The 26,865-nt window shown below is 33.9% G+C and overlaps 1 protein-coding gene across 10 annotated transcripts in view; it reads right to left on the reverse strand.

The window, feature by feature from the left end:
• The window catches only part of LOC149925532 (zinc finger protein rotund-like), a 395,345-nt gene that overhangs the window by 245,709 nt on the left and 122,771 nt on the right, over window positions 1–26,865 (reverse strand). The window lies entirely within an intron of this gene.

Here is a 26,865-nt window from a genome sequence, read left to right on the forward strand (position 1 = left end):
AGAAACTATTTAACCAATTTATCACAAAAATATACTATTAGCTAATAATAATAATAATAATAATCAGCATGTTAACAATAACAAAAGTATAGACTAGAATGACTTGGTATAGGAATTTATCCTATAGCTAAATCTAGCAATTTAACTGGCGGGATTTGAAATGGGCAAAATATCAAAATTATAGGATTTTATAGGACTTTTTGGGGATTTTGCTAAAAATATAGGATGTTATAGGACAAATTGAAAATAAAGGATTTTATAGGAATTATAGGACCTCTGGGGGCCCTGAAAATAATTCCGAGGAAAACCTGGGATTTCGCGGAACACAGATCTGGAACCACACCAAATTTTATATAGTGTATCTCACTATAAAATTGACGTTTGAAAAACCAACCAAAAGCAATATTATTCTAACACACCAAGATGGTACCACCGCAACATCCGTCACAGCTGGGTAAGTCGAAATACAGCGTAGGTAGCCGCCGGAAAGTGCCGCCCAAAGAATTTTGCGACCACAAGCATTACGGCAGAAGCACAAAGGGAAAAACCTAGATCACCCCTCTGAAGAGATATTTTCGAAATGAAACCTCGATACCGAAGCTACCTAAACATTACTGTTAGCAACGGAATTAAAGGTTAGGGTAACTATCAGTTCCACCAAAAAAAAAGGCGAGGCGATAAGTATACAGCGCCATCTATTACACCCCCGTCCCCGAAATAAAGGTGTCCCCCCCTTTTCTCAATCTCGCGAGGCTGATTTTGAAGGAACAGTGCATCACCCATCAAAAAATAAATTGCGTGACATCAGAAGTAAATAGTAAGTCGGAAAATTTTCCGGAAAATGACCGAAGCCTTTTTTCCGGAAAATTTTCCGTATTTTTCCGAAAAAAATAACAAAAAGTTTTTATTCCATGATTAGTCTAATATTGTTTGCAAATTTAAATAAAGCGGCATTTTCGCCTCCTTTTTTGGAATCTAAAAGTAACACTAAATCTATAGACCAGCTTTTAACTGATTAACAATGTAACACTATTAATGTTTTGTAGTATGTTTACTGTTATTAGACATTTTATATCGATAAAAAGTTTAAAAAATTAAAAACCAATAAAAAGTCATTTATGTTTCAATTTTTTATTTTTCCGATTTGCGGAAATTTTTTTCATTTTTACGGAAAATTAACAACATAAGTATATAACATTCCGCTTACGACAAAAGTGTCCATCTAGTCCATAAAACAGGGTTCGTACAAAATTTTCGGAATTAATTTCCCTGACTTTTCCAGGTTCTCCCAGACCATTTTTATAGATTAAATGAATGGTTCGAGGTAAAATCTTGTATTTTTCATACATCATTAAAAAAATTAGTTTCCTGACTTTTTAAGGCCATTTTCAAATTCCCTGATCCTTTGGAACCATTTTCAAATTCGCAGAATTTTATCTGACTTTTAGGGGCCATTTTAAAATTCCCTGACTTTTGAGCCCATTTTTTTAATTTCCTGAGTTTCCCCTGACTTTTTAGGGCCGTTTTGAAATTGCTAGACTTTTCCCCGACCTTTTGGGGTCAATTTCAAATTCCTTGAGTTTTCCCTGAATTTTTGGAATCATTTTCAAATTCCCAGAATTTTATCTGACTTTTAGGGCCATTTTAAAATTCCCTGACCTTTTAGAATCATTTTAAAATTCCTGACTTTTGAGCCCATTTTTTTAATTTCCTGAGTATCCCCTGACTTTTTAGGGCCGTTTTGAAATTGCTAGACTTTTCCCCGACTTTTTGTGGCCAATTTCAAATTCCTTGAGTTTTCCCTGAATTTTTGGAATCATTTTCAAATTCCCAGAATTTTATCTGACTTTTAGGGCCATTTTAAAATTCCCTGACCTTTTAGAATCATTTTAAAATTCCTGACTTTTGAGCCCATTTTTTTAATTTCCTGAGTATCCCCTGACTTTTTAGGGCCGTTTTGAAATTGCTAGACTTTTCCCCGACTTTTTGTGGCCAATTTCAAATTCCTTGAGTTTTCCCTGAATTTTTGGAATCATTTTCAAATTCCCAGAATTTTATCTGACTTTTAGGGCCATTTTAAAATTCCCTGACCTTTTAGAATCATTTTAAAATTCCCTGACTTTTGAGCCCATTTTTTTAATTTCCTGAGTTTCCCCTGACTTTTTAGGGCCGTTTTGAAATTGCTAGACTTTTCCCCGACTTTTTGGGGCCAATTTCAAATTCCTTGAGTTTTCCCTGAATTTTTGGAATCATTTTCAAATTCCCAGAATTTTATCTGACTTTTAGGGCCATTTTAAAATTCCCGGACCTTTTAGAATCATTTTAAAATTCCTGACTTTTGAGCCCATTTTTTTAATTTCCTGAGTATCCCCTGACTTTTTAGGGCCGTTTTGAAATTGCTAGACTTTTCCCCGACTTTTTGGGGCCAATTTCAAATTCCTTGAGTTTTCCCTGAATTTTTGGAACCATTTTCAAATTCCCTGAATTTTCCCTGACTTTTAAGGCCATTTTAAAATTCCCTGACTTTCCCTAACTCTTTGGAATAATTTTCAAATTCCCTGACTATCCTCTGACTCTTTGAAACCATTTTCAAATTCCAGGTTTTCCAGGTCATGTACGAACCCTGTAAAAGTGAAATGTTTTTGCTGATAAAAAACATGTAAATTACACTGTATACCTACTGGACACTTATTCGTAATATACTGCTGATGACACGTGAAAATGGCAGCCAAATATAATAAATATGACACTAAATGGTCGATCCCTCGATCATTCTATAACAAAATTTACGCTACGTTGTTCATGAATGAAACGACATTGCTTACGGATTGCGTTGAAAAAAAATTGACTTCATTTAATAACTCGCCAAAAATATGGCTGAAAAAAAAAGCCGAAAATGTCTGGTTGTAAAGTGAATGGAACATTATACCACTTTTTATTTAAAAATCAAAATCTGACTCGCTTCCCGTCGAGAGAGAAAAGGATCCGCCGAGACAGTAGCGAACGTGGCGTTATCTGATACTTATAACCAAGGCGCGGGACTCGTAAATACCAACGCTATAAAACTACGAGGTAACCGAGATTAATAATATGCAAATATATGCAAAATGTAAATAAAAAAAATTCAATGTCATCTTTTAGTTTCATATCCATAACTATGATTATTTATTACGATTTTTTAAAGCTAGTCTTGTAAAGATACCCCGATCTACAAGTTTCTATTAGAGAGTTTAAGTAACGCTTAGAAATGCGCTGTCGACTTAACTTGACGTAATGGTACGTCAATGTCCCCAAACCACACCGGACATACGAAATCGAAGCAAAAGTTGCCCCTGCCCCCCGGCCGTTTACAAAATATAATTTACAAAAGAAAAAGGATTTTAAAAACGAGGTATTTTAAAACGTATAGGAATTGCGAAAAACTAATTGATTACTTTTTGGATAAAATTTTAATTACGGCGCGGTCGTAATTATCGTAGTTTAAAAACCGGGAGGTTGCCAAAATGCGGATTATTTCATTTGGCCGGTGGCAAAGTTGGCCAAGCCTTCCTTCGAAAGGTTCCCAGAAGTACTTGATAGACTTTCTGGAGATATTTTTGTTTTAGGGCGAAAAAGATTAAGTGAGGGATGAGTTGAGCGAAGGAGTTTTTAAATAAGAATTTGGGTCGGCGCGGATAAAAAGGCAACTGTACGAAAAATACAAGAATCGGGAAATGGTTTACGAAAAGCGCCACTGAAACCATTAATTTGCTACACGAGTCCTTTTTTAAATCAAAATAACGTTTCGCAAAAAATAGACAGAAAAATACCAATTTAGGCGAACTGTATTCGACCAAATTCGAAACAAAGATTTCAAAACACCTGTATGCAACACTAGAACGGGTAACCAGAGAACTTATATAGGATTATTGAGAACGTTGTCAGGAAAATGCGAACATTAAGGTTTGGGTTCGTGTGGTAGGTAAAAAAGGACTTTGTAAACAAATCGAGGTAACCAGCGTAAAAAAAGTCAACTTAAACAGTATTTAAAGTCCCTGCTGCTTGGTTTTACGCTTGTTGCAGCCTACTTCCCGGGGCTAGTAGGCCACACTTTGAAACTCTCTGGCGCTCTTTTAACTCATCGTAGGAAAATGGGGAAAAACAACGGGCATACTTCTCAACTCACCCCCTACAACTCCTTTAAATTTTTGCATCACCTTTTCAAACACCCTGTATAATAATACATATATGTAATATTTTGAAACTCAATTTATCATTAATGCAGTAATTAAATGGTTAAATTAAACTTCACTTAATTTAGGTAAACAATATTCGATCAAATATGACACAAATAATCCAAAACATCGGTATGCACTAGAACAAGAAATATGAGAACTTATATAGGATTACTGAGAACCTTGTCAGTTGAGCTATGAGAAGTAATACTTGGGCGGAGTTTATATTTCTAACAGTAACGCCATCTTTAGGGGATGATTGAAACCACGTATTAAAATGTATTTTAACTCGCCAAAATATATTAATAATATATTTATAATTAATGCCATATTAAAATCATAAAACAGGGTTCGTACAAAATTTCCAGAATTAATTTCCCTGACCATTTTTGTAGAATAAATTTATGTTTTGAGGTAAAATCTTGAAAAATGTTAATTATGTATTTTTAATAAATTTTTCAAACATTTATTTGCCGGATTTGTTTTTGGGGTCATTTTAAAATTCCCTTACTATTTCGGACCATTTTAAATTTCCCTGACTATTCCCTGACCATTGGGAATCATTTTCAAATTCCCTGACTTTTCCCTGACCTTTTGGAAAACATTTCAAATTCCCTGACTTTTCCAGGTTTTCCAGGTCGTGTACGAACCCTGTTAAATCAACCAACGCAAAAATATATAATGTAAAAAATAAATAAAAAAGATTAAATTAAAAAATTTAATCTAAATAAAATAAAACGATAAAAATATATTTACTCTAAGAGAAATTTGTTGGATGGGCTGAAATGTCAAATATGGGACATTTATAAAGGAAACTGGAAACAAAAAAGGATTATCTAAACACGCGGAATTATCTTTCCCGGAGGCGGAAAGAAAAGTCCAAATTTACGATTCCACTTTTAATAAGAAATTCCTTGAGCATCGTTTTACGTAGTATATTTATGGAAAATTTGGACATTTATCTCGCCTGGTACACGATCAAAGGCTAAAGGTCAAATGAGCGACACTATTAAACAAATCTGCCATAAAATAAATGGAATTTTAAAACTTTTTGGCATTTTGAAAATAAGGAAGATACCACAAAAATTCACTGTTCAAAATAACTGTTCTAGTTATACCAAGTAAAGTAAATATTCGATTTAATATTGTTTCAAATTTATCTCTAGTTATATATCCTTAACTTAATAAAGTTAAAATTAACAATCTACGCGCAGCTGATTTTTTATCAGTCTGAAATGTCTAATAACAATGGGTCAAAAATGCCTCCGAAATTTTGAGTCAAACACTTGGTCAAACAATTCTAATAAGGATAAGTCAAAAATGTCTAATTACGATGATTCTTAATGTCTAATAAGGATGAGCCCAAAATGTCTAATAATGATGAGTCCAAAATGTCTAATAAGGATGACCCCAAAATATATAAAAAGGATGAGCCCAAAATGTCTAATGAGGATGAGTCATAATGTCTAATAAGGCTGAGCCCAAAATGTCTAATAAGGATGAGCCCAAAATATATAAAAAGGGTGAGCCCAAAATGCCTAATAAGGATGAACAAAAAATATCTAATAAGGATGAGTCATATTGTCTAATAAGGATGAGCCAAAAATGTCTAATAAGGATGAGCCCAAAATGTCTAATAATGATGAGTCCAAAATTTCTAATAAGGATGAGCCCAAAATATATAAAAAGGATGAGCCCAAAATGCCTAATAAGGATGAACAAAAAATATCTAATAAGGATGAGTCATATTGTCTAATAAGGATGAGCCCAAAATGTCTAATAAGGATGAGCCCAAAATGTCTAATAACGATGAACAAAAAATGTCTAATAAGGATGAGTCATATTGTCTAATAAGGATGAGCCCAAAATGTCTAATAACGATGAACAAAAAATATCTAATAAGGATGAGTCATATTGTCTAATAAGGATGAGCCAAAAATGTCTAATAAGGATGAGCCCAAAATGTCTAATAATGATGAGTCCAAAATTTCTAATAAGGATGAGCCCAAAATATATAAAAAGGATGAGCCCAAAATATATAAAAAGGATGAGCCCAAAATGCCTAATAAGGATGAACAAAAAATATCTAATAAGGATGAGTCATATTGTCTAATAAGGATGAGCCCAAAATGTCTAATAAGGATGAGCCCAAAATGTCTAATAACGATGAACAAAAAATGTCTAATAAGGATGAGTAAAAATGTCTAAAAAAGATGAGCCAAAAATGTCTAATAAGGATGGTTTAAGACTGTCTAATTCAAATTAGTCACTCAAATGACTATTTCTGCTATACTTAACGCAAATTGAATGTATTATTCTGTTTAGAATGAGTCAAATACCTGCCTGAATTTGAGCCGGACTCGAAACAGAATCTTGATGGTTACCATCAGAAAAATTTACCTCAAACCGACAAAACTTTATCAATAGACATATATCAGGCAGAGCAAAGTAAAACGTGAAATTTCCGACGTGAAAAAATAAAATGTCACTTTGGGAAAAATTCTATCACAATCAAAACATCTGTAACCGGTTCCTTAAATACGGCGAACCCTTTTTCCTGCCCGTCAGTAACTAAAACGCCTTATACATTACGATTATTTGAGATACATTATTTGGGGGAAAAACCTTCTTTTATCAAATCGAAGGTTAAACATTCGAAAATATATTTATTTTCTCTGGGTTTCGAGAGGGACCATTTTTCACATGAATTTTAACAAAAAAGCTCCGGTCGTAGTATTAATACATCTTTTAAAAATCACTTTATTTAAAATCCGAAAGAGTTTACCCATAAACCCAGTCATTTCCTGGTTACCCTAGACCTTTCTCGAATTCCCGCACACTCAATAATAGAAACAAGACTGAAGAAAAACTACCAATGTCAAGATTGTTCTGGGGATTACGCAAAAATATATCGAATATTTCTTTTGATATCGAAAAAAACCGGAAGGTCGTTTTTTGTAAAACGGGTACAAAAAATTCAAGGACCTTTTGAGGTAAGTGAAAAAAAATCCAAGTTAGGGAATTTTTTTTATAGTCGTTAACTTCTAATAACGAAAGGTGGGTACCTATAAAAAATACCTTTCCTGGTACCAAAAAAAATATTAAATTTAAAAAGGGTGACAGCGCAACCTGTTCAGTTACGGTATCGTGCGAACCTGGTGGTGAAAAAAATAACTACCCCGTTTTCCGGAGCTATTAAAACATATTTCTCTATTCGAGTAGAAAAAAATTGAGGGTACCTTTCTGTTTTGTCTTTTTTTTATAATATTACAAAAAAATCTTCTTTCCCTTTCAGTATGTAGGTGACCTTCGCGAAAAAATATCCGCCATTATTTTGACGGGAACCCCCGGATTTGAACGGGGTAAAAAGTAAGGCCTCTCGACAAAGTTCTCTCTCACACGAAATTGTTAAGAGGGGAACGTTATTTTTTACTTCTAAATACCCTTATATTTTTTTCAACTACTATTCAGAATATTTTCTTTAAACCTTAATACGTTTACGTAAAGAAAAAAACTAAATAAGTTTAGAGAAATCCAAGGTCGGACCTTTTTTAATGGACGGGTATAAATATGAAGACTTTCGGTACATTTTTATAAGGTTCTTTATTGAAAATTGACGTTAGTTGTCGCTGCTACTAACGTGGAATATATTCGTTGAAGGCAGGGAAGTTTGCAGTTTCGCAGTTTCAAGGATGCTTTACATCTTTACGCATCTGTTGTAATATATATGAAGTTACTTTCCCACGAAGATGCACTTATTTATCAAAGATTCTCTCTTTTATAATTATATTTAAAAAAATATTAGCAATAGACGGTTTCAAATTAGCAAAGCACGTCTATGAATGGTTTTTGAACCACCAAGAAATTTTACCCGGTTTACCGGAAACCATCTTTTATCATAAACAAAGGTCAATTTATCAAGAATTCACGATTATTTTAAACTTCAACGCGTTTTAAAAATTCGACATGTCAAGATATTAAAATATTATGTAACTTTTTAAATATTAACCCGTGAAATGTAGATTTTTGTACCGATTTTAAAACGGATTTCAAGACTTTTGGACCGATTTCAAGATGTACCGATTAAAAACGGATTTCAATGTGTACAGATTTTAAAACGGATTTCAATGTGTACCGATTTTAAAACGGATTTCAATGTGTACCGATTTTAAAACGAATTTCAATAAGTACCGATTAAAAAACGGATTTCAAGACTTTTGGACCGATTTCAAGATGCACCGATTTTAAAACGGATTACAAGATGTACCGAATTTAAAACGAATTTCAATATGTACCGAATTTAAAACGAATTTCAATATGTACCGATTAAAAAACGGATTTCAAGACTTTTGGACCGATTTCAAGATGCACCGATTATAAACGGATTTCAAGATGTACCGATTTTAAAACGGATTTCAATATGTACCGATTAAAAAACGGATTTCAATGTGTACCGATTTTAAAACGGATTACAAGATGTACCGAATTTAAAACGAATTTCAATATGTACCGATTAAAAAACGGATTTCAAGACTTTTGGACCGATTTCAAGATGCACCGATTATAAACGGATTTCAAGATGTACCGATTTTAAATCGAATTTCAAGACTTTTTGACCGTTTTTAAAACTGATTTCAAGACTTTTGGACCGATTTTAAAACTGATTTCAAGACTTTTTGACCGTTTTTAAAACTGATTTCAAGACTTTTGGACCGATTTTAAAACGGATTTCAAGACTTTTTGACCGTTTTTAAAACTGATTTCAAGACTTTTTGACCGTTTTTAAAACTGATTTCAAGACTTTTGGACCGATTTTAAAACGGATTTCAAAATTTCCTAGATTTTTTAAATAGATTTTCTGAGTATAGGGTACCGAGTTTCTGGCAAAGGAATGTAGGATGTATACCCCATCAATATATTTAATATCAATCCGTATGGACGTAAATAGGCGTAGGTCCGTGACCATCCTTACCTCGGCAGATATTCAGTCAGGGATAAAGTGTGGATAGTTTGAGGGCGGCGGTAAAAGAAGAAAGGGAAAAAAGTTCACGCCGTAAAGGTCCATAACCACTGACACCCCCCCCTTTCCTATATATATATATATATACTGATTCATCCCAATCCCCCCCCCCCTCGCAATTCAAGAACAGAAAGAGAATAAGACAGGGGGAGGAAAACGCGGTGGAAAAGATATTATACAAAGCTTTCCGCTCCGAGTATTTTTACTGGCGACTGCTCGGATCGGCCGATACAAAAAAAACATAGCTCCCAGAGTCACGGTTAGGGTTGAGTTCGCATGATGTCCCACCATCACATCAATTTTAAGAAATTTTCTCTCTTTTTCGGCGTCTTCTTTATCCTACGTGAAAAACAAAAGGTTCATCCTTCCCCTATAGTAAATTTTTTATATTATTATTTAAGCGAACTTGGTTATTGTAATGAAGATGCTTAGATCCAAAACACGTGTTGTTAAGTTACGTACATCAAAAAATGACCCACTCTCCCTCCTTACAATTCTTTCTTTACATTAACGATGGTCGCTTACACGAGTGAGAGGACTTATTGTTCCCGAACGAAAATGTGTATTCGCCGAATAATACTTCAAAAAGGCCCGGAGGAAGGGGGGGGGGGGCGGTTATAAGGGCTTTTCCGACAAGCACTAATTGAAGAATTTTTTGTTCGTCATTTTATGAAGTGACGGTTCGAGAGAGATATTTTTTTAAGTCGACTATAAATATTTAGATTGTAGTTAATTATTTCCTGAACTTGACTAGACTTTAAGTTATTTTTTTGGCTAGCGATTGTTAAAAATACGCCGACTATGTGACCAGTCTGGCGTGCCACGATGTTTAGGATTTTGTAAACATGTACTTTAGACAAAAAAGACGATTTGAGGTATGGCAGATTGAGGTTAATTTTCGTACTTTTTGGGGGATGTTAAAGATACAAAAACGTTGATTCTTTTCAAAAGAATTTACGGTTTTCACGTAAACACTTTTATCAAAGACTAATATATATTTAATCCGCTATAAAAGAAAAACTATTTGAGCGTAATAATAATCTAATAATTAAGATTAATTAAATAAATCTTAAGTTGGAATTTTGGTGTTGGTCCATTTGATCGAAAAATATGTGATCGACAGTCGATCATTATACGTTGCAATTGATCGAAATTCCATTTGATCGAATCCCATTTGTCATTTGTTTCATAAGATCGAACCTTCAAATGATCGAATACTATTTGATCGAATTCAAAAGTATTTATAGTACCAGTTGGTATGTTTTTATTTTACCGAATGTCAATATGAAGTGCAGAAGGAATAATGATGGAATAATTCATTGCTTAAGTGCAGAAGGAATAATGATGGAATAATTCATTGCTTAAGTGCAGAAGGAATAATGATGAAATAATTCATTGCTTAAGTGCAGAAGGAATAATGATGGAATAATTAATTGCTTTAACTGTATTAAGCCACAAAGATGAAGAGATTTTGACTTTATACACTATATGATGTAATTTTTTATGACATCGACGATAACGGCCCGTTGTTTTTGATATATATAAATAGGGTCAGGTTAGGTTAGGTTAGGTTGATGTACGAGCGCCGTAGGCGCGTATGCACCATTGCCTTTTCGATTTACTCCCAAAAACTAGTAGTTTTACCCTACAGTAGCTTTCGATCAAATTTCGTTCGATCAAATTCCATTCGATCAAATGCAATTCGATCAAATGCAATTCGATCAAATGGAAATTCGATCAAATGGAAATTCGATCAAATGGAAATTCGATCAAATGGGACCCGTTCGATCATTTGGGAATCGATCAAATAGACTCAAACCGTAATTTTTCAAAACCGGATTGGTCAAATTACAGGGATTGCAATTTAGCGTAACGTACCTAATTGATTTCAAATTTATTGCGTTATTAATTTTTAGTTCATCACAAAGGCCTATAAATATGTCTAATACGAAATATACTAGTCATAGCCTTGCAGCGTTGCCAGTTCCTGAAACTAAAATGATCGTATCAGAGCCCAAAAAATTATCGATTTCAGAAATAAATTATCGTACGACTGAAAACTGGTGATAAATTTGAATTTTGTGTGAAATTCTTACGTTAAATTGTAAAATCAAAATTTTTAAAAGTTGCAGATTTAACTGGTTTTCAGTTAATTAAAAAAATATCGTACATTATCGTACATGGAAAATATCGTACGACCCAAAAATTAGCTCGAAATTATCGTACGTCGAAACAAAGGTAAGAAAATTAGCGTTAACTACTAAATTTGAAATATTATTAGATTAGAGTTAGGTTCAATTTAGTATCTAATATGATATAAGAGCTTCTGTGCCTCAACCACCGTCATTACTAATAACATCCGTTTCTACATTAAAAAGATCATGCCAACAAGATTTTAGAAAACGGCAAATTTTTTTACGTTAATTAACACGATGATTTGGAGTGCAAATTGGCTAAGTTGTGAGATAATGTTTCATCTGTGGGTGCTTTAAAAAACGGAAGATTACTAAGACCATCTATTGGCCAGATAATGAAGTTACTCGGATGTTCATTAAAGTTACCGAGTTGATACAGTTATTAGAAACTCGATTTCCCAGATATTTCTAGGTTTTCTCACCAATATTTCCCTGATTTTTCAAGGTGCAAGATAAAATAAAACTAAGATTTACAGAGTAACTCATTTCGTGATTGTCATTTAAGTTAAATTGGTTCAATATTATCATATAAAATAAGTAATAAAGTCAAATCTTTAAAAAGAAAAACTAATTGATATAAATTGGAATTCATTAGGCCAAACTTTCTGAACCCTCATAAATTTTCCTGATTTCCCGGATTTTTACAAAAAAATTTTAATTTCCCTGACTTTTCTGTCGGCAATCGAATTCTCTGATATTACCAGGTTTACTCACCAATATTTCCCTGATTTTTCCAGGTGCAAGATAAAATAAAACTAAGATTTACAGAGTAACTCATTTCGTGATTGTCATTTAAGTTAAATTGGTTCAATATTATCATATAAAACAAGTCTTTAAAAAGAAAAACTAATTTATGTAAGTATTCAATAGAGCAAACTTTCTGAACCATCAAATATTTCCCAATTTTTAAAAAAAATAGAATTTCCCTGACTTATCTGTCGACAATCGAATATCCCGATATTTCCAGGTATTCAAGCTTTTCCGAGTCTATGATTCCCGTGATTTTTACAAAAAAAATGAATTTCCCTGATATTTCTCTATTGAATTTCCCTGACTTTTCTGTCGACAATCGAATACCCCGATATTTCCCGATTTTCAAGCTTTTCCAAGTCTATGACTCCCCTGATTTTACTAAAAAAAAATGGAATTTCCCTGACTTTTCTGTCAGCCATGAAATTCCCTGATATTTCCAGGTCTGTATGAACCCTGTGTTAAATGTCGAGCGTTTTGGTTGTCTCAGATAACATGGATTAACGGAAATTGAGGTGAATTTGTCGTAAGGAGGTGTTGGGTCGAATGAGCTGTGATATCTTCCATCAGATTTTACCTTTGGCGGGGGGCCTTTAAAAAAACCGCGCGCTGACAATTGATGGCCGGATAGTGGAGGCCATTGATGGGGGGAGTTGAGAGACAGAACTGTATAGGGCAAGGAACGACACCCCCCCCCCGCGCAATACGGCAAAGATGAGGCGCAGGATTAAAAGACCCGTATTTGAGTTTCCCACCAAGCGGGCAATAATAACGTCTATACAGATGGATGCTTTCAGAGGGAAAGTGGTCGGCGAGCAAACAACTGGCGTAGACATTCCGACGTATACCGGAGAACGACGGAATGCAATGTCAGCAAGGGGGGATTTCTATTAGAATAGTTAAAAATTGAATACATTTCGAAAATCGTTTTCGTTCGTGATATCGGGGCCAATGTAAGATATGACATATATTTGAAATAACGGTATGTCGACAGTAACTATGCTGTAATTGTGGGAACGCAAAATAATTTACGATATACAATTACTATTACAGGGTTCGAACTAAATTTCCTGAATGAATTTCCCTGACGTTTCCAGGTTTTCCCTGATCAATTTGTCAAACTAAAATCTTACAAAATATTTAACATGTATTTTTAATACATCTTTCAAAAATTTATTTGCCTGATTTTTTTGGTTACAGGGCCAAACTAAAATGTTCTATTTTTTATAGGAAAATAGGATTATATTTCTAAAAAATCGGATTTTATAGGACTATATATGCTATTTCATTTACTGACTTTATACATTTAAAAACAAAATCTGAATTTAGTGAAATAAATCTTTGATTTTCACTTAAAAAATATAATTTAAACATTTTATCACAACAACAAAAGTATAGACTAGAATGACTTTTGTATAGGAATTTATCCTATAGCTAAATCTAGCAATTTAACTGACGAGTGAGTGGCGGGATTTGAAATGGGCAAAATATAAAAATTATAGGATTTTTTGGGAATTTTGCTAAAAATATAGGATGAAATCGCATATTTTTGAAAATTTTGGATTATTTTAAACTTCCCTGACTTTTCCGGGCCATTTTCAAATTGCCTGACTATTTCGAGGCTTTTCGTGACCATTTCAAAATTCCCTGACTTTTCCGGGCCATTTTCAAATTCCTTGACTATTTCGTGACTTTTCGCGATCATTTTCAAATTCCCTGACTTTTCCAAGTTTTCCAGTTCGAGTACGAAACCTGTATTATAACCCACCGGATATGAAAAATGTCCGCCTTAAAAATGTCGTGAATCTTAGTCATTTATTCAATCTTATTTTAGCACTTCTGACGCATTTCCAACTTGTCCGAACATGGCGTTTTCGGCAATCGGCTAAGTATAAGTAATTACTGGATATTTATCGGAGATTTAAATCGCGCTAAACTGTCACAAAATGGCCCCTAAGTACTTGCCAATTTTTTTATCGAAAGATTTAACCGGGAAGGAATATTTTCTCGAGGTTCAGAGTGAGAAAGGTAGCTCTAAAGTAACCCCGACGAAGTAGCCCTCCTGCTGGGAGGAGAGGGAAATCAGGTGGAGATAGCACCCATTTATAAGACGGGGGGGGGGGGGGGGTGTTCGTCTCGGTGGTCTTAAAGAAGGCCAGCAGCTCGGGTATCCCGCTGACCTTCTTTCGGCCGTATAGCCAGTCCGAGACTCTTGACCCCGAGAAAGAGAAAAAGCAATCGGCGACCACCAGAATCTAATTTATATCAGCGCCCATTGCTCGCGGCTATAAACAGTCGGAAGCTACAACCGCGAGAGGTTAAGCGACCTTACGGGATCGTCTAGATTGAAATTGCCACACTCTTAGTAAAAATAGCGCCATCTATTTTAATTTTTGTCAACTAAATGTGCTAAGAAATTTTTAGATTTAGATTTTTAGTGGATGAAATTTTGAGCTGTTGTACAAATATAATTGTTAATGAAAACTATGAGCAGACACACAATAAATGAAAAATAAACAATTTTTTTAAATTAATTAATAAAAACTTCTATACGGTAAATTATCTTAATAATTATAATTAAATCTTGATTAATTCTATGGGGTAAATTAAATTTATAATTATCATCAAAACTTAATTAATTTTATAATTATAATTAAAATTTAATTAATTCTATAAGGTAAATTAATTTTTAATTATAATTAAAATTTGATTAATTCTATATGGTAAATTAATTTTATAACTATTAAAACTTGATTAATTCTATAAGGTAAATTAATTTTTAATTATAATTATAATTATAATTAAAATTTGATTAATTCTATATGGTAAATTAATTTTATAACTCTTAAAACTTGATTAATTCTATAGGTAAATTGATTAGATAAATAAAAATTAATTATATGAATAAAAAATTAATTATATGAATAAAAAATTAATTATATAAATAAAAAATTAATTATATAAATAAATATTAATTATATAAATAAAAAATTAATTACATGAATAAAAAATTAATTACATAATTCGTATCATTTAAAAACTAAGTTAATATTTCACTTGCAATTCAGATATTTTTCATTTATTTTAAAACTAAAGTATACCCCGGGTTAAGTTGTTTACATGAATATTTCATATAATTATAATTAAAAATTATTTAATTATGTAATTTAGATAATTTTACAGAAAAAAGATAATTAAAAGACGGAAGAACGCGTGTTGATTTTAATAGTTAATAATTTCCTCCGATTCCAAATATTTTTCGCGTCCTTTCGAACCGCAGGAAGCCCCATACTAAGTTGCTTGATGGAAAAGACAAAAATTAGGGACAAAAGTGTTCTGGTTAATTACATCAATTTGTCGTCTTCCGGTGAAAATTACAATTTTCCGCGAATTATCGCTTCATCTTTCACTCATAATTGTACCAGAAACGGCGCAAAAAATAATATCCTAATAAAAAGCGTGAAAATATAATATATCAGTAATTATTACCTTCGGCTGTTGACAAATTTCCACTTGAATAATTTAAGAATATATAGATGGCGACGTAAACCTCATCCTCGACGCCCCCCCCCCCCCCCCTGGAACTAAAGTCTTCAAGATGGAACCGAAATTAGGATTCAAAATCGTACCAGATAATGTAATGGAAAAAGAATATGCTTCAATAAACCCTTTATTTTGACAGAAACCGTACGCGCTGGTAGTTAATTAACAGTTCGGGAGAGAGGTACCCTCTATACCGTTTACGGTACTCCGTTAATATCGGATGACGTATATGTCGCTGTATCGGTTCCCGACACGACCAGGCCCTGAATGAAAAAAAAAGGTAAGTTTCGCCCAAGTGATTTTTAATTTGAATTCTTCACCAACCGTCGTCTCCTCCCCCTAGCCTTTCACTTTTTTAATTACAATAGCTATTATCAGCTAGGCTTCTGTGTTTTTCAGGGAACAAAGCTTATAGGATATATATATATAAATACAGCCATAAAAAAGAGTGGAAAAAAATTCAAATTAACGAAGGAAAAATTGTCAACTAAATCGTCAGGGATTTTGTAGCGTTTTTTTAGGGGGATATTTCGTAAAGTGAAAATGCAAAAAATAAATAAAAATACGCACGATTTGTTAAAATTTCCATTTTCATTTGTACAATGGAGAAATGATTGAAATGAGTTAATTATCTCGAAAGCTTAAAGATTTTTATTTTTAAAAAAAAAAGGGGGGATACCGTGAAAAAATATTGATAAGTGAATTGGACGGATACGCTGTTATTGTAAAGCCAGTAAACAAAAAATATTAATTACGCGGAGCACGCCAGTCAGCGTGGTACACGCAACTGAATTTTTCTTTAATTTCCGAAATTGATTTCTATTTCATTAACGAAGCTTACGCGTGAACAACGTGCATCTTACAGAAGAGTTACAGATTAGGGTAATTTTAATAATTTGTGGCAAGACTGGTTGTCGACAGATTCCCTATCTAGCGTTGAAAAGCGAATTTAAAAAAATAAGATTTAAGATTAATGCGAGGGGGAAATTACTTGAGTAATCGGGTGTACACTCGTTAGGTAATCCCTCGGGTAATCTCAGGAGAAATTAGTAATCCCAAGTAATTTGTGGAATCTCAAGTAATATCCGTAATTCCAAAATAATCTCAAGTAATATCCGTAATTCCAAAATAATCTCAAGTAATATCCGTAATTCCAAAATAATCTCAAGTAATATCCGTAATTCCAAAATAATCTCAAGTAATATCCGTAATTCCAAATTAATCTCAAGTATTACTTCATGTTAATCATAATCAGCTAGGCTAATACCCAAGGCACCACCTTAGGCCTAAGTCATCATGCGACTTTTGAAGCCCTTAATTCAGGTGGCCGGGTTACAATGCGTAGGAGGGTGGTGGCAAGCCCTACATGCCACGAGATCGAGCCAACAGCTCCCTACACTAACTATTACCGTTAACCTAGACAAGTTTTTATGGAAGGGGAAACCGAAGAACTCGGGGGAAAACCCCTTAAACTAGTGGGGAGAGAACTTGCAAACTCAACGCAGAAGGAGTTGTTCCGAGTTTCCACCCAGTGCCACAAGTTGGGATCGAACCCGGCTCCTCTTGCTGCGAGGCGAAAGTGCTAACCACTCCGCCACCCCACCACAAGTAATTCCGTAATTCCAAAATAATCTCAAGTAATATCCGTAATTCCAAAATAATCTCAAGTAATATCCGTAATTCCAAAATAATCTCAAGTAATATCCGTAATCCCAAATTAATCTCAAGTAATATCCGTAATTCCAAATTAATCTCAAGTAATATCCGTACTTCCAAAATAATCTCAAGTAATATCCGTAATTCCAAAATAATCTCAAGTAATATCCGTAATTCCAAAATAATCTCAAGTAATATCCGTAATTCCAAAATAATATCAAGAAATATCCGTAATTCCAAAATAATCTCAAGTAATATCCGTAATTCCAAAATAATCTCAAGTAATATCCGTAATTCCAAAATAATATCAAGAAATATCCGTAATTCCAAAATAATCTCAAGTAATATCCGTAATTCCAAAATAATCTCAAGTAATATCCGTAATTCCAAAATAATATCAAGAAATATCCGTAATTCCAAAATAATCTCAAGTAATATCCGTAATTCCAAAATAATCTCAAGTAATATCCGTAATTCCAAAATAATATCAAGAAATATCCGTAATTCCAAAATAATCTCAAGTAATATCCGTAATTCCAAAATAATCTCAAATATCCGTAATTACAAAATAATCTCAAGTAATATCCGTAATTCCAAAATAATCTCAAGTAATATCCGTAATTCCAAAATAATATCAAGAAATATCCGTAATTCCAAAATAATCTCAAGTAATATCCGTAATTCCAAAATAATCTCAAGTAATATCCGTAATTCCAAAATAATCTCAAGTAATATCCGTAATTCCAAAATAATCTCAAGTAATATCCGTAATTCCAAAATAATATCAAGAAATATCCGTAATTCCAAAATAATCTCAAGTAATATCGGTAATTCCAAAATAATCTCAAGTAATATCCGTAATTCCAAAATAATCTCAAGTAATATCCGTAATTCCAAAATAATCTCAAGTAATATCCGTAATTCCAAAATAATATCAAGAAATATCCGTAAATCCAAAATAATCTCAAGTAATATCCGTAATTCCAAAATAATATCAAGAAATATCCGTAATTCCAAAATAATCTCAAGTAATATCCGTAATTCCAAAATAATCTCAAGTAATATCCGTAATTCCAAAATAATATCAAGAAATATCCGTAATTCCAAAATAATCTCAAGTAATATCCGTAATTCCAAAATAATCTCAAGTAATATCCGTAATTCCAAAATAATCTCAAGTAATATCCGTAATTCCAAAATAATATCAAGAAATATCCGTAATTCCAAAATAATCTCAAATATCCGTAATTCCAAAATAATCTCAAGTAATATCCGTAATTCCAAAATAATCTCAAGTAATATCCGTAATTCCAAAATAATATCAAGAAATATCCGTAATTCCAAAATAATCTCAAGTAATATCCGTAATTCCAAAATAATCTCAAGTAATATCCGTAATTCCAAAATAATCTCAAGTAATATCCGTAATTCCAAAATAATCTCAAGTAATATCCGTAATTCCAAAATAATATCAAGAAATATCCGTAATTCCAAAATAATCTCAAATATCCGTAATTCCAAAATAATCTCAAGTAATATCCGTAATTCCAAAATAATCTCAAGTAATATCCGTAATTCCAAAATAATATCAAGAAATATCCGTAATTCCAAAATAATCTCAAGTAATATCCGTAATTCCAAAATAATCTCAAGTAATATCCGTAATTCCAAAATAATCTCAAGTAATATCCGTAATTCCAAAATAATATCAAGAAATATCCGTAATTCCAAAATAATCTCAAGTAATATCCGTAATCCCAAATTAATCTCAAGTAATATCCGTAATTCCAAATTAATCTCAAGTAATATCCGTACTTCCAAATTAATCTCAAGTAATATCCGTAATTCCAAAATAATCTCAAGTAATATCCGTAATTCCAAATTAATCTCAAGTAATATCCGTAATTCCAAAATAATCTCAAGTAATATCCGTAATTCCGCTGCCTTTTGGTGGAATCAATTCTGCCTTGAACAATCAAATGTGGCACGTATTCCCAATATTTTGAAGGAAATTGAAATATTGGGGGTAAAATAGGTACAGGACGACAAAAAGAAACGTACCAAAGAAATTTGAATGAATCTTGGGTAATATCAGTAATCTCTAGTAATCTCATAATAATCTCTATAAATATTATTTGGATTACTCGAAATAAGTAATCCCGGGTAATTTTTGGTAATCTATATATTTTTTAAATAATCTCTTGAAATATGTAATCTGGTATACACATTTTTAGCGAGTTATTTCCCCCTCGGGTTAATGGCTATTCCCTAAATATTTGCTTTCCCCCTACACAGATAGTAAAATTAATTGCTTTCAGCCTTTTTGCCAACATTGATTTAACACTTGTTAAAATAGTCCAAATGCAGTGTACTCTATCGGTGAAAATTAGAATTAAGAGTGATAATATAAAAAAAATTACTTGAAATAGAACTGAAGAAATTTAAAGTCCACGTTTTCAAGTATTCACATTAAACACAGTTACAATAAAATTTTCAGATTGAAACTATAATTACCAAACAATTTTTTAAATATTTTCCCGATCTTCAGTTTTCCCTGAAAATTATAAGTCCATTGTCAAATTCCCCTTAGTTTTTCCTGACCCGTGAAATAAATGTTAAATTTAGATTACTGCTTCAACAGGGTTCGTACAAAATTTCCGGAATTAAATTCCCTGACATTTCAAGGTTTTCCCTGACCAAATTGACAAACGTCCCTGACCATTTTTGTAGAATAAATTAATGTTTCGAGGGAAAATCTTGAAAAATATTGATTATGTATTTTTAATACATCTTTGAAAAATTTATTTGCCTGATTTTTTTGGAATAAATTTAAAATTCCCTTACTTTTGTGGACCATTTTAAAATTCCCTGACTTTTTGGAATCATTTTGAAATTCCCTGACTTTTCCCTGACCTTTTGGAAACATTTTGAAATTCCCTGACTTTTCCCTGACCTTTTGGAAACATTTTGAAATTCCCTGACTTTTCCCTGACCTTTTGGAAACATTTTGAAATTCCCTGACTTTTCCCTGACCTTTTGGAAACATTTTGAAATTCCCTGACTTTTCCCTGACCTTTTGGAAACATTTTGAAATTCCCTGACTTTTCCCTGACCTTTTGGAAACATTTTGAAATTCCCTGACTTTTCCCTGACCTTTTGGAAACATTTTGAAATTCCCTGACTTTTCCCTGACCTTTTGGAAACATTTTGAAATTCCCTGACCTTTTGGAAACATTTTGAAATTCCCTGACTTTTCCCTGACCTTTTGGAAACATTTTGAAATTCCCTGACGTTTCCCTGACCTTTTGGAAACATTTTGAAATTCCCTGACTTTTCCCTGACCCTTTGGAAACATTTTGAAATTCCCTGACTTTTCCCTGACCCTTTGGAAAGATTTTGAAATTCCCTGACTTTTCCCTGACCTTTTGGAAACATTTTGAAATACCCTGACTTTTCCCTGACCATTTGGAATTATTTTAAAATTCCCTAACCTTTTGGAATCATTTTCAAATTCCCTGACTTTTCCCTGACCTTTTGGAATCATTTTCAAATTCCCTGACTTTTCCCTGACCTTTTGGAATTATTTTGAAATTCCCTGTCCATTTAGAATTATTTTGAAATTCCCTGACCTTTTGGAATCATTTTCAAACTCCCTGACTTTTCCATGTTTTACAGGTTCCGTACGAACCCTGTTCAAAAAAGACAAAATGTGTCTTTGGGAAAAACCATTTACGTTATCCTAAAAAAAATATTTTTCATATTTGTTTAATGAAATACCGGCTGACCAGACGAACCCCGCCGCTGGAGGGGGTCTACTCTCGGCACGTCCCGAAACATCAGGCGCATCCAAAAAAGGGGGAAGTCTCCGATTTAATTATGCAAAAGGAATCGTCGGCGTAAAAAGTGTCTCGGGGATCGCGCGATAATCGAAGACCAAAAAGTGGGGTTGAGTAAAATAGTCGCGGATGAAACTGCGAAATCGGAAATGGGCCGGCGCGAAGCAGAAGAACCTTCTGGTTAGAAGATAAAATAAAAGAGAGATCCTTTATCGTCCCGATGAGAGAGGATGGAGAGTCCTTTTCGCTCAGCTCCGAGATAATGCATTAGCCACGCGGGAGAAATATATTTATTGACAATTTCACGGGCGGGTCTTCTTCTGAGGTAACGACGTCCGGTCCCCCTACATCCCCGACTTCTTCTTTTAAATAATAAGAAAAAAAAACGTCATGTCGTAAGAGCGCGCGTCGGAAAAGGATGCCCTCCACATCTTAGCCCTATTTTTAAGCCCAATACACAAACAAGATGGCCAAGATACAAAATCGTTATACAGGTACCACTGTTAGCAGGGTTGCCATAAAAGTTTCAGATGCAAATTCCCCTACTATTCCCTGACCATTTTAAGAGATTTTCCCCTGACTTTTTAAGGCCAAATTTTATTATTTTATTTTCTTGATTTATTTTAAGCCACAATTTGGAAATTTTTTACCAATATTTTAGTTATCGTTTTCCATTTGCCGAGATACAAAATCGTTATACAGGTACCACTGTTAGCAGGGTTGCCATAAAAGTTTCAGATGCAAATTCCCCTACTATTCCCTGACCATTTTAAGAGATTTTCCCCTGACTTTTTAAGGCCAAATTTTATTATTTTATTTTCTGGATTTATTTTAAGCCACAATTTGGAAATTTTTCACCAATATTTTAGTAATCGTTTTCCATTTGCAACCAAAATAAAATTCCCTGATAAGTTTTTACTTATTTTAAAAATTGCCATTTAAGTTTGCGGTCTTAGTCAACACAAGCCAACATCTCACGACAGCTAAAACCTAATAACTAGCTAGTTTCTAAACACGGTTGCCACAAAATTTTCAGATTCAAATTCCCCTACTATTCACGGTTTTCCCTGACCATATTAAAAGTTTTTCACGGAATTTTTAAGGGCAAAATTTAAATTTTTAATTTTACTTTTATTAGAAGTTAATAAATTTAAATGGACTTATATTTCAGTCTGATTTTTCCCAGACTTTTTGGAAACATTTTCAAATTCCCCGACTTTCCCAGGTCGTGTATTAACCCTATATTACATTCATTATTGTGTTATTGAACAAAACAATTTAATTTTTAAAGGACACTACCTGAGAGCGAGTTGAGATACGTAACTTTTGAAGGAATTTCAGAGTGTTCTTAAATTAGTCTGACTATTTAATTTTCATTTTTAGGAAATTTAGCGCCATCTGCCTTAATATCCGTCAACTAAATATGGGAAGAAATTTCAAAGTTCTTCGATTGAAACTTTCGGCTGTTTTAATAATTTTAAACGAGCAGACAGCATTCATATATTCAATTTAAAACTCGGTTGGTAGGCGGCAATACTTGTTACTAAAATTTAAACTACGCACGAAGCCTATGGTCATAATTGCAGATTTATAATAAAAATACGTTATTCTCAAATCAAAGGTTTTTTTAAACTGTCTTTCCCGTTCCTCACGGTTAGCGACAATCAACGAATACAACCGGAGCGACAACATTAGCTTCGCGTTGGTAAAAATGAAGGTTGGGAATAAAAAATATAGTCGTACGCAGGCGGCCGGTGTTCCTAATAAGGCAGACAGAGTTTAACCAGTTTTGTAGGGGAGGAGGTATAGATAAGCCGACGAGTGCTTGGAGTCTAGACTTTTTGCCCGCGGTGATCCAGATATATATTAAATGAGCTTACTCTTTTCTCATTTAAATAAAAAAAATTAAAAAAACAGCGGACAGCTTGGCCAAAAGGAATACGCAGATCTTTATTTTATCATCTCACACTGTTTAGACCATCCGAGTAGTGGTATTTAGCGGCCGAAATAAGTCACGAAGAGCCAGCCAGGCGGCAAAATTAAATCGTGAGGGAAGATATATCTACCAAAGGCTTAGGTGTAGGCTTAAGTTTATTAAAGAATTCCAGCCACTAAAACAAAATATGTCTTATTTTATTTTTCAGTTCCAGACTTACGGTTTAATTACGCGCCCATTCACGTAACGTGGTTGTAGATACAACAAAAAAAGTGTCAGGAAATTAAAAAGCCCTATTTTTATTGCAGGTAAACCGGTGTTTGTATACCTTAAAAAGAAATATCTAAACGGGCCATTTTATTGTTAATTAACAATGAAAACGCAAATTTAGGTACTTCTCAATCAAAAACCAGGGTTGCCACAGTTTTTTCACATTCAAATTCCCTGAGTTTTCCAGGTTTTCCCTGACTTATTTTGTGTTAAAATTTAGAATTGCCCCCCCCACCCTACATTTTAGCAAAGGTTTTTTATTTGCAACCTAACTTAAATTCCCTGACTTTTCCCTGATTTTAGATTAATTTTTAAAATTCCCTGACTTTTCATTGATTTTTAGATTAATTTTGAAAATTCCCCGGCTTTTCCCTGATTTTAGATTAATTTTTCAAATTCCCCGACTTTTCCCGGATTTTTAGATTAATTTTTAAAATTCTCCGACTTTTCCATGATTTTTGACCGATATTCAAATTCCCTGACTTTTCCAGGAATTCGAGGTTTTCCAGGTACCGTGGCAGCCCTGAATAACTGCACTTTAGGAGTCAAGTGTTATCAACTTATGGCGTTACTGAGAAACAGTTTAAAATAGCCGGGTGGCGTTGTGCCATGGCAAACTTGGCACATGCCTTAAAGGGAATATAACCTCCGGTATTTGGTGTGAAACACCAACGTTTGCAGATCTGGCCGCTCTTGCCTTTGGCTTTAAAAATGTTTGGCGCCACTGTACAGGGAAATTTGAAAAATTGAAAGGGTTTTCTATAAAGATTGCTTTGCAGGTTATATATTCTAGGTTGTGAAACAAACTTTGGAGACTCTTAAGAAAAAAATTACATACATAGATAGATAAAGAAAACTGAATTGCAGCCTTCCCCAACGAAGTATTGCATTCTTATTTTGTAATATATCTTATATTTATTTATAATTTACGTAACCGTCGCAATCCGGGTATATCAACATAATGACCTTCCGAATATTTATTTCAATACCAACAAGAAAAGCCGCAGATCCGTGAGAAAATGTTGAATGGACGTATATTGTTTATGTACCCCATTCAACGCTTTTTACGTTTATAACATTTCTTTAAAAAATTGATGACATTTCTATTTGTTCCCCTTTGGAGCGCTCGTGGTCGCTCCGATCAACATTTCTTGTTACAGTTGCGTTCCATTTTTCTCGTGTACCGTTAGCGTGTTCTGATCTGCTTCGTTCAACATTCATGTTCCATTTGTATGCTCTGATCTGTTCCGAACAATTTTCCCGTGTTGCATTTACGTGTTCTGAGCTGCTTCGTTCAACATTTCATGTTCCATTTGTATTCTCCGATCTGCTCCGAATAATTTTCTCGTGTTGCATTTGAGAGCTCGTATCTGTTCCGTTCAACATTTCATGTTCCATTTGCGTGCTCGGACCTGCTCCAAACAATTTCCTCGTGTTGCATTTACGTGTTCTGATCTGCTTCGTTGAACATTTCATGTTCCATTTGTATTCTCCGATCTGCTCCGAGCAATTTTCTCGTCTACCGTTTGCGTGTTAGTATTTGTTACGTTCAACATTTCATGTTCCAATTGTATGCTCCAATCTGCTCTAAACAATTTTCTCGTGTTGCATTTACGTGTTCTGATCTGCTCCGATCAATATTTTACGTTCCATTTGTATGCTCTGATCTGCTCCGATCAATATTTCACGTTCCATTTGTATGCTCTGATCTGCTCCGAACAATTTTCTCGTGTTGCATTTGAGAGCTCGGATCTGTTCCGTTCAACATTTCATGTTCCATTTGCGTGCTCGGACCTGCTCCAAACAATTTCCTCGTGTTGCATTTACGTGTTCTGATCTGCTTCGTTGAACATTTCATGTTCCATTTGTATTCTCCGATCTGCTCCGAGCAATTTTCTCGTGTACCGTTTGCGTGTTAGTATTTGTTACGTTCAACATTTCATGTTCCAATTGTATGCTCCAATCTGCTCTAAACAATTTTCTCGTGTTGCATTTACGTGTTCTGATCTGCTCCGATCAATATTTTACGTTCCATTTGTATGCTCTGACCTGCTCCGATCAATATTTCACGTTCCATTTGTATGCTCTGATCTGCTCCGAACAATTTTCTCGTGTTGCATTTGAGAGCTCGGATCTGTTCCGTTCAACATTTTATGTTCCATTTGCGTGCTCGGACCTGCTCCAAACAATTTCCTCGTGTTGCATTTACGTGTTCTGATCTGCTTCGTTGAACATTTCATGTTCCATTTGTATTCTCCGATCTGCTCCGAACAATTTTCTCGTGTACCGTTTGCGTGTTAGTATTTGTTACGTTCAACATTTCATGTTCCAATTGTATGCTCCAATCTGCTCTAAACAATTTTCTCGTGTTGCATTTACGTGTTCTGATCTGCTCCGATCAAAATTTTACGTTCCATTTGTATGCTCTGATCTGCTCCGATCAATATTTCACGTTCCATTTGTATGCTCTGATCTGCTCCGAACAATTTTCTCGTGTTGCATTTAAGTGTTCTGATCTGCTCCGATCAATATTTCACGTTCCATTTGTATGCTCTGATCTGCTCCGAATAATTTTCTCGTGTTGCATTTGAGAGCTCGGATCTGTTCCGTTCAAAATTTTATGTTCCATTTGCGTGCTCGGACCTGCTCCAAACAATTTCCTCGTGTTGCATTTACGTGTTCTGATCTGCTCCGATCAACATTTCACGTTCCATTTGTAAGATCTGATCTGCTCCGATCAACATTTCACGTTCCATTTGTAAGATAGCTAGTGTAGTGAGCTGTTGGCTCGATCGCGTGGCATGCAGGGCTTGCCACCACCCTCCTACGCATTGTAACCCGGCCACCTGAATTAAAGGCTTCAAAAGTCGCATGATGACTTAGGCCTAAGGTGGTGCCTTGGGTATTAGCCTAGCTGATTGCTGATTATTTAGATCTGATCTGCTCCGATCAACATTTCACGTTCCATTTGTAAGATCTGATCTGCTCCGAACAATTTTATCGTGTTGCATTTCTGTGTTAGTATCTGTTTCGAACAACACCTCATGTTCCATTTGCATGCTCCAATCTGCTACGATCTGCTACGAACAATTTTCTCGTGTTGCATTTACGTGTTCTGATCTGCTCCGATAAACATTTAATGTTACATTTGCGGGAATAAAGCGCTCGAAACATAGAGCTATTTTCATTTAACCGCGATAAATTAGCTTCCATGTCATAATAAAACCATTTTTATATGCAAAAATTGAAAAAACCAAAATAACCAGGTTTTTTTTAAAAACATTGGCTTATATTACTTTTAAACTATCTTTTCGCTTGTTTTATTTGTACATACTGTTCTTTATTACCTAAAATTTAATTTGAGTAAAAAAAATTAAGTACCAAAATTATATACCCAGATTAAAAAATTTACCTTTTTAATTTCTGGGACTATACTTAAAGGGCT

Source organism: Leiobunum rupestre, chromosome 10 (assembly GCF_980474605.1).
Source record: "Leiobunum rupestre chromosome 10, qqLeiRupe1.1.hap1, whole genome shotgun sequence".
NCBI classification, from domain to species: Eukaryota; Metazoa; Arthropoda; class Arachnida; order Opiliones; family Sclerosomatidae; genus Leiobunum; species Leiobunum rupestre.